This window comes from Amphimedon queenslandica, unplaced genomic scaffold, assembly GCF_000090795.2.
Source record: "Amphimedon queenslandica unplaced genomic scaffold, v1.1 AMPQUscaffold_13393, whole genome shotgun sequence".
Classification (NCBI taxonomy): Eukaryota; Metazoa; Porifera; class Demospongiae; order Haplosclerida; family Niphatidae; genus Amphimedon; species Amphimedon queenslandica.
The window spans coordinates 148,398-163,934 of NW_003546371.1; the positions used below are offsets into that span (position 1 = coordinate 148,398).

A 15,537-nucleotide genomic window follows, 5' to 3' on the forward strand; every position below is an offset into this window, starting at 1 on the left:
TGTAAAGCATAGTAACAGAAACACATCAAACACAAGCAATGTAAACACACAGGCTAATAATAACAATAGTACAAACAGAAATGGTAAACAAACTTTATGTTAGCAAACAGCTAAAGAATCTTTTTGCCGTCATCTCACAAAAAGACAATCTAAAAGAACTTCAATTACAGTTCAAATTAAGTATGTCAAGCAATCGATGGAGTCAAGCTGCTCAAGAAGAAAAGAAAACAAAAATGACAGCACTATTTTTTGAACACCTACTTCCTGATGTTACAAACATGCTTCAGGTACATAAAACAATCAAGCTATTGGATATAAATTGTTTGTCTCTTAATAATTCATTCCAGCCTTCATGGAGTCAAGCAGCACACTGTTTCTATAATTCAATATTTATTCATCCATTACTTCAATACATTAAAGTGGGATTCCCTGCTCCTTGTTATCTTAAAGAAATTCTTGAAGATCAGTTGATTACACTGAATGAAAGACACAAGAAGGATACCTGTAAAGCATAGTAACAGAAACACATCAAATGCAAGCAATGTAAACACACGGGCTAATCATAACAATAGTACAAACAATAATGGTGAACAAACTTTATTACCAATCACATGGAACTTTTGTATTCCCCGTTAGCAAACAGCTAAAGAATCTTTTGGCCGTCATCTCACAACAAGACAATCTAAAATAACTTCAATTACAGTTCAAATTAAGTATGTCAAGCAATCTTTTTAAATCAAATCCTTTCCAGCTGTCAATACCTGTAAAGCATAGTAACAGAAACACATCAAACGCAAGCAATATAAACACACGGGCTAATAATAACAATAGTACAAACAGTAATGGTGAACAAACTTTATTACCAATCACATAAAACTTTTGTATTCCTTGTAACTCGATTATACAACAAACTATAAAAGGATGCAATTCATGCATGATAATCATCAAACACTACAAGCACAATAAATGCATCAATAATCCACTACATGTACACTATTCTAAACATATACATGTATATATGCGTGATATACCTTATTTTTGTCACAATCATACATAACAAACTACCAACAAGATACAGGTGCTCACATAGAGGAACATCTGCTTCACTTTTCAGTCTCATTCTAAGTCTGATCTCACTCTTTAGCACCACATTGTAGTCCTTGTGCCAAGTAAGTACATGTACCTGTATAAATTGTGAATGTGACATACATGTACTAACTAATAATGATAATGGTAGCATCTACAATGTTCCTGATTGGATGATACATATATGTGCATGCATGTATTTTAGACATACATGTAATATTGCTTACTAATGCTATCCTCAGTTAAGATACTTTCTTGACCTGCTTAATAAATAATAACATTGTGTACATGAAGAATTTCCAATGTGTAAACAATATGTTTTTGTTAATGAGAACATGCACATGTTACAACAATCATCAATAAAATATGCGCAACATCAGCTGGCAAGCATTTATTATGCGCACAGCATTGATGGCAGCATCATTCCAATGTGCTACATCAGCCGGCAAGCATTAACTTAAAGGGTAACTGAAATGATTTTTGACCCCCCCCTTTTTTATTGCCTCAATACAAAGTATTGCATTTTTTACTGCTTATTCTCAAGTTTCATTTGCAAAATTCGAATCAGTGCTGAGATATAATGCTTCAAAGTCAAGTTTTTTACTTCCTGCCATTTTACTTCCTGTTTGTGGGCGCGGTCACGTGTGACATCATTTGGGGCAAAGCATGGCAAGTCTACAAGCAGCATCTCATGAGGATGAATCATTGTCAGATGAACAAGATGATTATGGAATACAGCCATACCAGTTTCAGCCATCCACAAGTGAGTCTTCTGACTCTAGTGAAGATGATGATGAAACAAGGCTGCAAGATACTGCTTGGTACATCAGGCATGCATACCATATATGACACCTTTCAGGTTTTATAATTCTTAGGTGCCAATGTTCTTGTTGTATTATCATGCCAACATCTCAGGAGTGCCTTTGCTGCCAAGAAGTAGCTCAAGTTGTAAATAAAATTAGGATGACCACAGTAGCAATGCAATGCATCACAGAGCATCCTGGATTTAATACAGTTTGTTTAGATGTTTGGGTTTTACAAACAGCATATTTTCAGTATCGCCAACAGTATGGACTACAACATGGGCAAAATCAGTAAGTAGTGTATAAATTAAATCTGTCAAAATTATCGTTATATTAGAAAACTAAGGTACATAGCCTATCGACAATTCACACGTTGGTGTTGTAACTGCAATACGCAAAGCATTTCCTAATGATACAAATGTACCATATACTGGATTTCTTGAACCCCCTTAATGAATTAATACTATTTATTTCCTTTTTTTAAGTGACATTAAAGAAAATCTACTCTTATGATCAGTAATAGCCTTTGATTTCAGAGGGCGCTCATATGAATGACATAGAGGTGGAGGTACATGTACTTTCTTTGACTGATTCTGGTTTCCTTCAATAGCTTCTTTTATTATACTATCAATCAATTCACTAACGTAATCTGTAGGAATAAATATTTCAAGTCAACATTGTACTTTTTAAATTATATAATATTATTACCATATGCAGAAGATGCTTTAATCTGCCTGATAAAGTGCCCGCCTTTCTTGTACTTGGGATAAGACAATGAGTACCTAAGAGTTCCTTGTTTGTCTCTTGCTTGTTTCTTATTGCAATTCTCATTGAAGTGAAGTGCAGCCAACTGCAATCTTAATATTAAGTCGATAAAAAATAGTTGGTGTAATTCTAAATTTTTACCAACCTTGCAAGCATTCCTTCATATGAAAAGGCAACTGATTTGGGTGCAAATTGATTGACAACACTGTGGAAAGCCTCCAGACATGAAGTTTGATATGAAGGAGACATTTTACAGACAGCATTGCAAAATCTGGCATTAGTGATAAGATCAGTTACTTTCTCACTGCTTTTAGTGCCTACAAAGATGTATCAATATTTTAACACATTATATTCATTTGTAGAAAACATAATATATACCTAGTTTGAACCACTTCTTCTTTCTCCTGTTTTGATTTAAAGATTTATGAGCACACTTTTTAAAAATGCCTTTATGTGTGTGTTTGTTATGAATATGGTTAGATAGTGATAACCATTTTGACCGAATCATTTCTTCATTTGAGCTAGAACCACTGCTTGACATAGCACACCAGTAAAAATGATTCACTATGCTCTGTGTCCATTCTCCTACTATTTCACAATCTTTTAACTTAGCAATTGCATTTAATTTTTTACGTAACCCTTTAAAAAGTAATGAATCTCTATAATTGGTTGTGTACATGTGTATATATATAACTAACCTTTTGCCAAATGCCACACGTCAAAATGATGCATTGTTGATGGTAACTCATCCCTAACCCATTTAGCAATTTGTACATGCCGATCAGTTACTAATGTTCCTATTGTCAATCCATATTGTTCTAATTCCCTAATTCCTCGCTTCAGCCCTTCCAGTTCCATATAGTAACTCCCACCTACTTCATTACTCTGTATGAATAGAAAATTGGAAATATATTAAAATTTTCAGAGTTACTACTACCTGTACAAGTTGTAAGTCAAGAATAATGTTATGGGATAGCTCCATCAGTGTATATGTCCCATACTTGGCTGAATGACCGGGACTGTCAGCTCTCCCATCACCTCCAAGTACAAGTGTAGCGTTGTCTGACTGCAGCATTGCCACAAGAGCTTCATGATACATGTTCCATGTCTTGGAAATTGCTGGGAATAAAAACCAGCGTTGATGATTAAAGTAAGTTCTAGAAGTAATGGATGCACACCCAACTGTTTGCAATACACGAAGTGACTGTTCAGGAAGAGAACCAGTTAGCAGAATGGCTGAAGACAACAGCAAATTACCAGCAGGAATATTATTAATAAAAGGCTGACTGTCCCAAATCCTTTCAGCCTCACAGTTCTGACACCACTGCTTTATTCTTATGAACGTCCCATTGACCAGTTTAGTAATTGATGGAGTGGGCAGTTGGCATTTGATACAAAACTGGAAAAGAGTGAGCAGAGCACATTCGAAAACTATGTACTTTATCTGGTTCTTAAAGCTGAAAGATAATTATAACGATAAAGTGTTAACTGTTTAGTCTTTTACATGCCTTTTATCATTGGCATCCATTTCTTTTACATGATTTATGCCTTCATAATTAATACTTTTATCTTGAACATCATCATCATCATCAAGGGATTCATATACATCACTGTCAAAGCTCTCACAAGGCTCTGGCATTAACAAACTACACTGTATACCAACATCTTTGTAGAAAGTAGTTGTTGTTTGACAGCCTAGATGCAATGATAATACAGTAATTTGTATATTGAAATGCTGCAATACCTTTCGATTTTGTTAACTTAGGAGTAGTCTGAGTTTTTGCATTTCTATGCAAAATTTCTATTTGAGTGCTGGCACATCTACAATTTCAGGTATTTATAACTTATATTTACTATGCAGTTGTATTTTACTGTGTTAAAATCGGCTCCGGTTCAGTTCCTACATCACAAGTATCTGAAGAAACAGTGATTGTGTCCATGAGGGCTTCTGGCTCTGTATTGTCTTTTGTCATCAAGTTCGCTATAATCTAATGAAATTTGAATCATTTCTAAACTTAAATTCTTTTGACTTACTCTCTTTTGTTCCCTTTTCTTATAAGCTGATCTTGGTCTCTTGGACACTGGCACACTTCCAACATTTTCTTCTGCCTTTCTTTTAAAAATAGTTGGTACTGCGCCCTTTTTAAGCATTTTGTACTTTTTCAGACCAAAAGACTTATGTAAATTATAGCTCTCCTCGAAAGAATCTTCAGTAAAATGCTCACTGCAGAGAACTGAGTTTACTGTAGCAGACTGTCCAGCAATCCCTTGTTCTTTTGACCTGGTCTATCCACTTCTTCTTCAATGCCTCATCTTTAGGAAAAGTATAAACACTAACACCATTTTCCACAGTGTTGTTGCATCCAGCTGCTACACATCTCTTAGGCATGTTCAAGAAAGTAAAAGACTAAAAGTTGCTGTACACTGCATGCACTGCTGCAATTGCATATGCCCCAAATGATGTCACACGTGACCACGCCCACAAACAGGAAGTAAAATGGCAGGAAGTAAAAAGCTTGACTTTGAAGCATTATATCTCAGCACTGATTCGAATTTTGCAAATGAAACTCAAGAATAAGGAGTAAAAAATACAATACTTTGTATTGGGGCAATAAAAAGAGGGGGTCAAAAAATCATTTCAGTTACCCTTTAATAATGCACACAGCATTGATGGCAGCATTATGCGCAACATCAGCTGGCAAGCATTTACATATATGTAATGGGCACAGCATTGATGGCAGCATTAACATGCATGATGATCATTATTATATGTACAGAATGACTGCTTGAATAATACTACATGTATAATAACAAATTTTAATGTTAGTCAAAAATTTTTCTTGTCAGGACTTCAAAATTTTTTAGCAGAGCCCAGATCCATAAGCACCTGTTATTTGTAATAAACATGTAGTACAAGCCACAAACAAGATCCAGATTTGATAATGACATCTTCCTCCCTTTCTAACCCTGTCCTACATAAATGATAGTCACACAAATTTGAGTCAACGCAAAACTCTAATGAACACCAAACCTCTTTCACACCCTCTCCCTGTCCATTATAGCAACAAGTAATCAATATTCACTGTTATACATTGATTTATCCCACATCCTTAATGCAGTTTGATCCCTTCATACTGAGCAATACTAGGTGGATATGCACCAATGGTTTTCACACTCACACATCATTCACATTGCACATGCAGTGAAATATAAGTCACATTAAACAACCTATGTGTTAAGATGATGGACCTCCTATACACCATACTCACTTTCCATCAACAATCAATGCTTAAGAAATATTACTAGACTTAACTGCTTGGAAATGATTAGTAACAACATGCTTCAAATACAAAGCAGGTGTATTAGTATCACAAGAAATGCCATATAAAGTTTGGGTTCCATATCTAGCCCAGCCAACAAAAGTAGGAGTTAGTGAATATGAATATATGGTTGTACTTAATATTGCAGATAATGTAATAATCTCTGTGTCAGTGGCCCACACACAATTTCTATACATTTTGGACTTATTTATGTAATCATATATGCTTGAATATCTTGTTGCACTTAATGTACTATTAAACAATTCTTCTTCAAAGTTTGGCATATTACTAACAATTGCTTTATGTAATTTGTAATACTGAGAAATTGACCCAGTAATGAGATATGAAAGGGCATAAAATAAACAGTTCCCATCACCAGGGACATCAAGAGTACTATTACGAACTCTTACATCTGACAATGGTGTTGTTGGACTACCAGGTAGGATTCTAGCAGCTGTGACAAATTTGAGATTCAAAATCTCAATCCACCTTCTTTGAAATTCTTCATTACCAGGGTAATAAACATAATCCCATTGTCTCCTCACAATATCTGGGTTGGGAGGCTCTTCATAAGTAAAGATGACATCATCATCTTTTTAATGCTTGAGAGTTTTATAGATACAATCAGACTACTACTACAATGGTCATTTTTTTACAACACACTTGGTTTTATCATCTTTTGGTTTACATTTAATGTTTGAGAGTTTTATAGATACAATGAGACTACTACATTTATCATCATCTTGGACACTAAATTTGGTTTTTAGGCCTTTCAAATTAATTGAAACAATTAATTTATCATTTTAAAGCATTATCGTCACAAATTTTACTCTTTTTGGGGCGATTAGACTTTTGTAAATCAGTACTCTTACATTTATTGCTACTGACAGTACTGTTACTAGTACTTTGTACATGACTTACAGACACTTTGGAATTCTTACTACAAGGTTCACTATCATCAATTATACCAGTCACTTGAATCTTTCTCTTCTTTCCTTTACTTTTCTTGATTTGAGTTAAGTCATTTCGAAATTTACTTCTCAGCCTGTTAATTTCATTAATGCACGGACTACTAACTTTAACAGAGAGAAGATCAAATGATAATAAATGTAATCCATTTAATGTATGTACACGAGACAATGCACCATATGCCATACCATCCCCAAAAACAACAGTCGATAAATCAATGATGGCTGTATCTAGTGAGAGGCCCAGACATTTATGTATAGTAATAGCATATGAAAGTATAAAGGGAAACTGTTTTCTATGTATATACAAATTCTTAGATAGCATAAATCTAGATGTAACCCTTTCTATGTCACACGGTACATCAATATGATCAAATTTGATTGATATACGTGTATCATAAATACACATTACTGTACCAATGGCACCATTAACTAATCCTACTGTCACATCAATATTATGTCTTAGCATTACTCTACAGCCTAATGCTAAAGACAATACAGTTTCTAAACCAGCTGTTTTGCTTGGTTGATCTTTTAGTTTCTCTAATTTTTTTTCTTGTTTTTGTCAAATTTTGCTGTGCTGCCACTTTCATCAACGTCAACACATGGTATTTCTATTTTCTCAGTTTCTAGACTTCCTAACATTAGTTCATTGATTTTTTGGCTGGCATCTACCTTAGAAAATAGGCAAATTGGAGGATTTGTTCCTTCACTTTCCAATTCTTAATATTTTTCTTGTATTGAAACCTTAAATCCGCGACTCTTAAGCATATCAATAGTTTCATCAGTCAGACAGCCATGCCTAACAGAATCAAGCATTTTAAAGAAAGTTTCATCTCCTTTTTGTCGCTCATTGATTGTTAGTTCATCATATTCTACTGTTTCTTTTTATATTTTAACTGCATTTGCTGCTCCAAGTCTAGTTTTTACTAATTTGTTGCTATTTTTTTTTAATACTGGTCTACCATTAATTGGTGGCAATTGTAAGAGGTCACCTACAAATAAAACATTCTTTGATCCAAACCATTCATCAGTTCCAAATATATCTTCTAAGCGCATGTGTAAGTATGCTAGATTTAGATTGAAAACCATAGATACCTCATCTACTATTATAATTTTTAAATTTTTAAATGTCTTTTCTGAGCTTCTTTATTCAAAGCCCAATATCCAGCTGTCTTTCCCTCATGCTCTATTGGTAGCTGAAATAATCTATGTCCACCTACATTAAATGCGGCTATACCTGTAGGTGCTACTATAGCACACATAATTTTACCACTTTTTGGATGCCATGTGTCATCCACTAGCCATTTTATTACCTCTATTAAAAATGATTTACCAGTTCCACCTTCACCACTAATAAACATTCTTAGAGGTTTCATATTATCTAATCTAAGTAGTCTTGAAGACTCATTCTCTAATAGGTCTTCATGTTCTTTTTGACTTATAAAATGACTCTTAATTTTATCAAAAATTCTTTTTTGATCTACATTAAGCATTGTCTCTCTTTGCTCTAATGTTAGATTAGGTACATTTATATGCATGTCAGCAATATCAGCTACTGCTTCCATTATTTTACCCAGTAATTCAGGCTCATCATCTTCCTTGTTATCAGGAAGTTCTTAAGTAAAACTGGCTTTATTTCTTGCATCGACTATTTTCTTTCAATTACGTTCAGCTTGTAATAATTTCTGTAGTTTGTTAAAATGATTTTTAATGCCACGTATAGATGCTTCTCTGAGATGCATAAAAGCTTCATCCATTGTTTCTCTTTCCATTACAAGTGTGCTCTCATCTCTATAAGGCACAAATTAAAAAATTAGCATGTAATAAAAATCGTCTCATTCCGCTTCTTGCATGGAATTAAATTTCCTATGGTTTGGAAGGACTGGCTTTGATCGAAGTTTGTATTCTCTTTCTCCATTTTCTCCTATTTTATCAAATTTGTAATTAGCAACAAATTCATAAAGAGATACATCTTCCATGTTATTTGGTCTTGTTGGATAAAAGTCTTTAATTATGCTAGGATTAAAAATGTATTTAGAAGATCGATCCATTTCAGTTAAATATGAATACGTTTTGATTTTTCTGCTCCTCTTATGAGGCAAGTACACATTAATGTACTGTATGGTTACTGATTTCATGTATAAACTTTCACCGAGAAGAACATCGCTAGCTTCATATAGTCCTACTTCTTTAGCTCGAAGTAATGTTTGTCCAATTTTCCAAAGCCTACTATATATGATGTCACAGCTGCTGACTTCATCCCATACGTCCTGTGCATGACTCTTTTCTGCTTTAGTGACATATCCAGTTACATACTCTGTTAAGGAACGACACCTCTCTGCTATGTATTGCAAGTCCATATTTGCACACCACAATTTCACAGTAAAGGTTTGTAGTCATTGACTCAAACTTCTTTTTTCATTTCATTTGAGATAATATATTTTATTGCATGATTTCAAGCTATTTCCAACATCATTGATGCAAATACTATCTCGTACTTGTCTAGGAAAATCAAATCGGCATCTAGATACATAGGTCTTGCCGACTTTAATATTTCGCTTGCAGTATTTGCTGCACTTGTGCATTTGGTATTTTGTTACCAAGAAATTTAAATCAGGCGACATATTACTATCTGGTATATGACACGTTATCCTATCTTGTATGAAAGAACAGACTTCTTCTGGACGATCAATACCAACAACAGGAGCATTTTCAATCCATAGGATTATGTGATAATGAGGCACTCCACGCATTTGGTATTCTTTTTTAACATAATATTGCTCTACTTTACCTAAAACACCTCTCTGGAGAATGACTATATTAAAGAAATCCTTGAACTTGTATAAAAATTGTCGCCATACTGAAACAGGGTCCTCAGTACATAATCTAGAAATACTATATGATTGTGGTGCATTATTCACTTTTCTTAAATATTGCGCTATATCAGCTGAATCGTATTCAGCACAACTTAATGTTAGGAAAAGTGTCCGTGAGCCATATTCAGCAATCATTGCTTTGACTTCACCATTCACACAAAACCAATATTGATTTGTGCCCCGTATTGGAGCCAAACATGGTACTTAAATTGCCCTCAAATTCTTCATCTAACACATTTATTTTTCTATTATTTCAGCAACAGTTTGACCAACGTTGCCTCTTGTTGTTTTTAATAAATTATATATGCCAGTTTTTAAGGCCTTGTTAATTTTTAATCTGTAATAGTGCAAACAATATGAATGATTTCTACAAAATCGGAAATCTTTGTTTAAAAGTCTTGATTTTATGTATTCACTAAATGATAAAGTCTGTGCTGGAAAGCTCTGTCTGGATTGATGCTCTCCATATTGTCCAGTTGGAAATAAAGTAGGAAAGCATAACATATCAAGATGCTCTTGCCTATTGTCAATAGGTGCATTCATTAATTTATATTGACTTATATCAGAACCAGTTACAATTTTACTGTCAAGATTTGTAAGTGTTGCCGCAGGCCTTCTAAATCTTGATCATTTGCTTTTTCAAGCATTTTACAAGTAGTATTGCTAACTACTTGTATAACATTTTTAGACGATTCATCAATTGAATCATCGTCTACGTTTCTATAAAGCCAATTTATTTCTTTAGTTTTCTTAATTTTATTTACATCAACTAAATTACGCCAGACATTATTTGATTTAGTAGGCTGTCCATTAATGATAATATAAAGTTCTGGATTAGGCAAATGATTAGAATCTATACCAACCTCATTTAAAGTTTCCATGGTTTTTTCTAATGGAAGGGGTAAGTAAAACATTGCACCTTTAAGTGCCTTCAAAGAATTATAGGCAGGCACTTTTTAAGGTGTGTCCCTAGCCTAACAATTGTCTGAAAACACTTGGCCCTCTGTATTAACTGGCAACTTAAAGGATCCAAATTTTCCAATACTTTGGGTAGTGGCTCACACTTTAGCCCATTGAGCACACAACGTGCTGGAACTTCATTTTTCCTAATAATAAGTTTACAATGATTAGAAATGTACATAACTTTATTTAATGCTGTAGGATCATTCTCTCTAATGTAATCTAATAGGATATTCCAAACATCGCTATCTAAATTTTTAGCTTCAATGACAGAATTTTTTCTTAAAAGCCTCTCACAGCTACAACATGCATTAACTGCCTGATCAGACAAAGCTTCCTTAAATTCATCAATAGCATCTGAATACTGAAAATAAAGTACACTATCTAAGTTTGGTATTCTAAATGAGTCATCTTCGCCATTATTGATAGCGTAATACACATTATCAAAATCAGTCTTATCGGCTTCATTAATTTTAAAATTTATCAGTTGTGCTATTTTGCCATCAGCAAGGGAAGAATCAATAATATCTGCTGTTAAATGGGCATTTCTAGCAACATAAAAGTGTTTCAAAAGGCATCTCAACAAAGGACAAATATAATAATTATTTGGACAATTATCACATGCATCTAAATGCTTCCTCAATTCTTTAATGGGTTCCTCAAATTATCGTCTAACTTCAATAATAGAACTAATGTCACTTTCTAATAAAGGCTTGCACTTGTCTGTGCAGTGCATTTGAGGGTAGGCTTTCAGTATACATTCTATTGTTATTATCAAAATTGTCATCTTCAGAGTCATTATCATCATTAAATTCTTCTACTCTATCAATACATGATACATCAACAACCCCTGCTATGTAACTGATGCCATTTGTATCAACAGGGATTGCAATTGGACTATCTAATTGACTATCAAAATCATCATTAGGATACAAATATGCTAATTCATTAAAATAAGGCTCACTATTTTTTGTGTTACATTGCTCACCAAAATCACTAAAGCTATTTAACTTCAATTTCCTAATGCTATTTGCTGCACGTATCAATACGCCTACTTTGTGGGATCTGTTTTTCAAAACTGATTCTAACAATATACTTGATGCAGCATTACATTTACTGTCATATGATATGTTTTTAAAGTCTACCCCTTTCATACTTGATGGTAATAAAGCATCAACTATTTCAGGGCTGTAATATAATGCTTCCATAATTTTCATAAAATAATATTCCTTTGCTTCACTGTTTGGTGCAGGTAATGAGTAATTAGAACGTAATCTATACAATATGTGACTATAATTACGTTCATAATAATCTTTATTTAAACACTTCTTATTTTCTTTATTTAGTGCCATCTTTAATTTATCCATTTCGTATTTATATCTCAGAAATTTATCTTTCGTAGCACTTAATATTGCATTTCTATTTTCATAATACCGTTTCAAAGATTTTTGTCTTTGTGGGTCCAGATTTTTTTCATAGTGTTCCTTTGATTTCCTTTTTTGAGAGTTAGGATTCTTTTGATACTGATCTCTAGAGGCTTCTTTCTTTGCTTGTGGATTTTTTTGATAATGCTTTTTAGAGGCTTCTTTTTTATGGTCTGGATTGATAAAATTATTTGTTTTTGAATAGCATGTTGATTTTAAAATTTTGCTATCCTTGTTTTTATTGTACCAATTTTTACATTTTTGCAATATATACCCTGGTTTCAATGCATGAAACTACTTAGAATAGGCCTTTGCAGAAGCAATCTTATACTTGTTACTGATTTTATAAGGAATTCTTGCTTTGCTTTTGACCCTGTTACATTGTCTTATATAGTATGCTCTGGCGCTTGATCTATTTTTATCTATGAATTCTTCCATTTGCTTTCTATCATCATAATTTTTTGAATTTCTTTTTTTAGTTTTATTCCCAGTTAAGTTACTCTTCCCTTTTTACTTCCTTTTTGTACAATTATCGCAACCAAAATCACTCCTAACATTAAAACTAAAAATAAGTAAATGTACCATAAGACCAAGTATGCAGGATGCACATTATTATCACCATAAACTCTGCTGTTACTTATCATTGTAAAACACTGATCTTAATTTGTTGCAGTACCAAGAATACAACATAGTACTTCAGAAGCAGCTCACTAAATAACTTATACTGAGCAGCTGTAACCTTAGTTTCACTCTAATTTTAAAATGAATCTTAAATTTTACAGTTAAGTTAATGATTTATTTACCTGTTATTAGTTCTTAAAAGAACCGGTGATCTCTTAGTCTGAGTAGTGGGCACTCTTTGCAAATAAGATAGCCTCAACAAAGTCCAAGAGAAGTATAGAGCGAACAGTCACTACACACTGCAAACAGTAATGTAGCTATAGCAACTTTGCGCATGCGCATTTAATTTCAAAATGGCGTCTGAGAAAAAAAGGGGTGTGATAGATCACGCCCAAATAATTAGTTTTTAAACTTACAGTCAGTATGATAATAAAAGCACTTGTCTTGTCCATTGACCCAAGCTCTAAGGAATTGTGTAAAAGCCATTGTAAGCTGTTCTCTAGTTTAAAAGATTTCAGTGTTGATAGAAGAAAGATGAAAGAAGAAGAAAAATCTGAAGAATTTTGCAGAAATTTCAATTTGGGCCTGTTATCTAGAATTGCTCCCGCTACATTGCGGTACACTTTATTGGTACCAGGAGAATCGCTCAGTGAAGGAGAACTCATCTAAGCCATTTATAAGGCCGTACAGAGTAAGATAAAAGAGTTATAATCATTGGAAAATTAAAAATTTGGTCGCCATCTTGAAAAATCAACCTCAACCCTACATATAGGCTACCGCCTATATAATTATACCTGTAGTCAACTTCTTGTTTTTTGAACATTTTGCTGAGTCCTCTCCTATCAATCCTAATAGTTCCACAAGCCTGGAAACTTTATCTATCTAACCCCTGAAAAAGTTGAGGTGAGCTATAAAGGTTGTCCATGTAATTGTTGTAGCCCATGTGGTGGTAAGAGGATACAACATCATTGACAACTTTGTAACCAAGTCCCTTTCTTGTACCTTCTGTCTTTCCTAACTGCAATTATGAATTTACAGTTTGTTTTGGAAAATTTACCTGTGTATATCTTGAAGTTACTGACATATCCATTGCCGGAATTAGCTAATACCCATGCCATAATTCCCCTTTCATGTGGTTTATTTAGGCATGTGCTGAACCCAGCTTAGCCTCCCTTTGACAGCAATAATGCTTTCATCAACCGACAAGTTTTGTCTTGGTGTCCAGGTGTTTCTAAAAGCATTGACTACTCTATCCAGGAGGGGATGGATTTTATAGAGCTTGTCATAGTTTGAGCTGTCCCTGTCTGGCATTTTCTTTGAGTCATTCAGGTGACATCAACAACTCAAACCTCCTTCCAGACATTATGCCATTCAAAATGTTACATTTGAATGGCTACATTTTACTCAAGAATGATCTAGAAAATTGGAAATTTTACGTTACATTTTTGTTTACATATTGCAGCATTGTAATATATTTTTTGTATTGTTGTCTTACCTTTGCGTTGGATAGCCAACAACTCCCATCACTAGCAATGGGTTGACCTTCTCAGCTTTTACGGGATTACTCCTCCACTTATTACCTCTTGCATGCTTGTGTGTATCAAGGTGAGTCTTGTCAGACTCAATAGAGGAATCAGCATATCGTACAGTCTCCTCATGTATTTTTTTCAATTTCCATCAAAAAAATAATTTAAAAAATCTACTGGATAATCACTAGCAATAGTACCACATTTAATTTCAGGAGTAGCAGTAAAGGTGTGACCTGTACAAATATCTTATTTTTAAGTAACATCTATTTCCTCACTTGCATAGGAGCAAGTTGTTCAAGACTAAGTTGTAACAGAGGAGGTGGCATTGGAGGAATTATATGTACCAGTAACAGAAGTATGATCTGTGGACATGAGTTTTATTACTATTATTATTAATTTTATTATTATTATTACTTGCAGATGATGCAGCTGTTGAAGAGTTAAAAGTAGTAGTGGAGATGGGATTACATGTTGATGTTGCAGAGGTATGACCTGTAACAAATTTAGATTATTGTTATTATTATAGTGATTATTATCGTCATTATTGTTGTTGTTCTTATTTAATACTATTATTATTACTATTATTATCTTTGCTGTTATTCTTGTTATTATTATTGCTTTTATTACTATGACTATTATTATTATTGCTTTTGTGACCTTAATTTAGAATTATTATTTCTTACTTGAAATAAGTGAGGCTGTGTCGTTGGATGACGTCTTCTAAGTATTACTGTCAACATTATCTTTTACTGTATTTTGTATTTGTATTTAGTAGTTATTATTTTTGATCTGTAATAATAATTTCTTACATTCAGATGAGCCAATTGTTCATGAAATGAAGGCCTCAGTAGATGAAGTGATATTTGTAGAAGTAGCAGTTGGAGAGGTAGCTACAGTGAAAGGCAGGCAAGTAGTGTAGTGGATGATTTAACTATTATTACTGTTACTATTGTTACGATTATTATTATTATCATTATTACAAATACAGTTATTGTTATTATAACTTGTGTGCACATGCGCATAACACATTATCCTTTCTCAGATTTCTCTCTCGTGTTAGCATATTTTCTTTGTAACAGTTGTGTCTTTAGTTTTTGTTATCAAAGAGAATCTTATCGCCTTAGTGCTATTCCTCACGGTAAACAGGCTGGAGTTGATCTATAGCCTTCTCATTTTAGCTAC

The 15,537-nt window shown here is 33.6% G+C and overlaps 1 long non-coding RNA gene across 1 annotated transcript; it reads right to left on the reverse strand.

Annotated features, from left to right (window-relative positions):
* Positions 1-4,426: 4,426 nt before the first annotated feature.
* On the reverse strand, positions 4,427-4,756 carry LOC109582271 (uncharacterized). The gene is made up of 3 exons (XR_002185005.1): positions 4,689-4,756; positions 4,527-4,642; positions 4,427-4,475 (listed from the first exon to the last, which is right to left on the reverse strand). It is a non-coding gene; the product is annotated as an uncharacterized LOC109582271 (long non-coding RNA).
* Between the last annotated feature and the right edge of the window lie 10,781 nt (positions 4,757-15,537).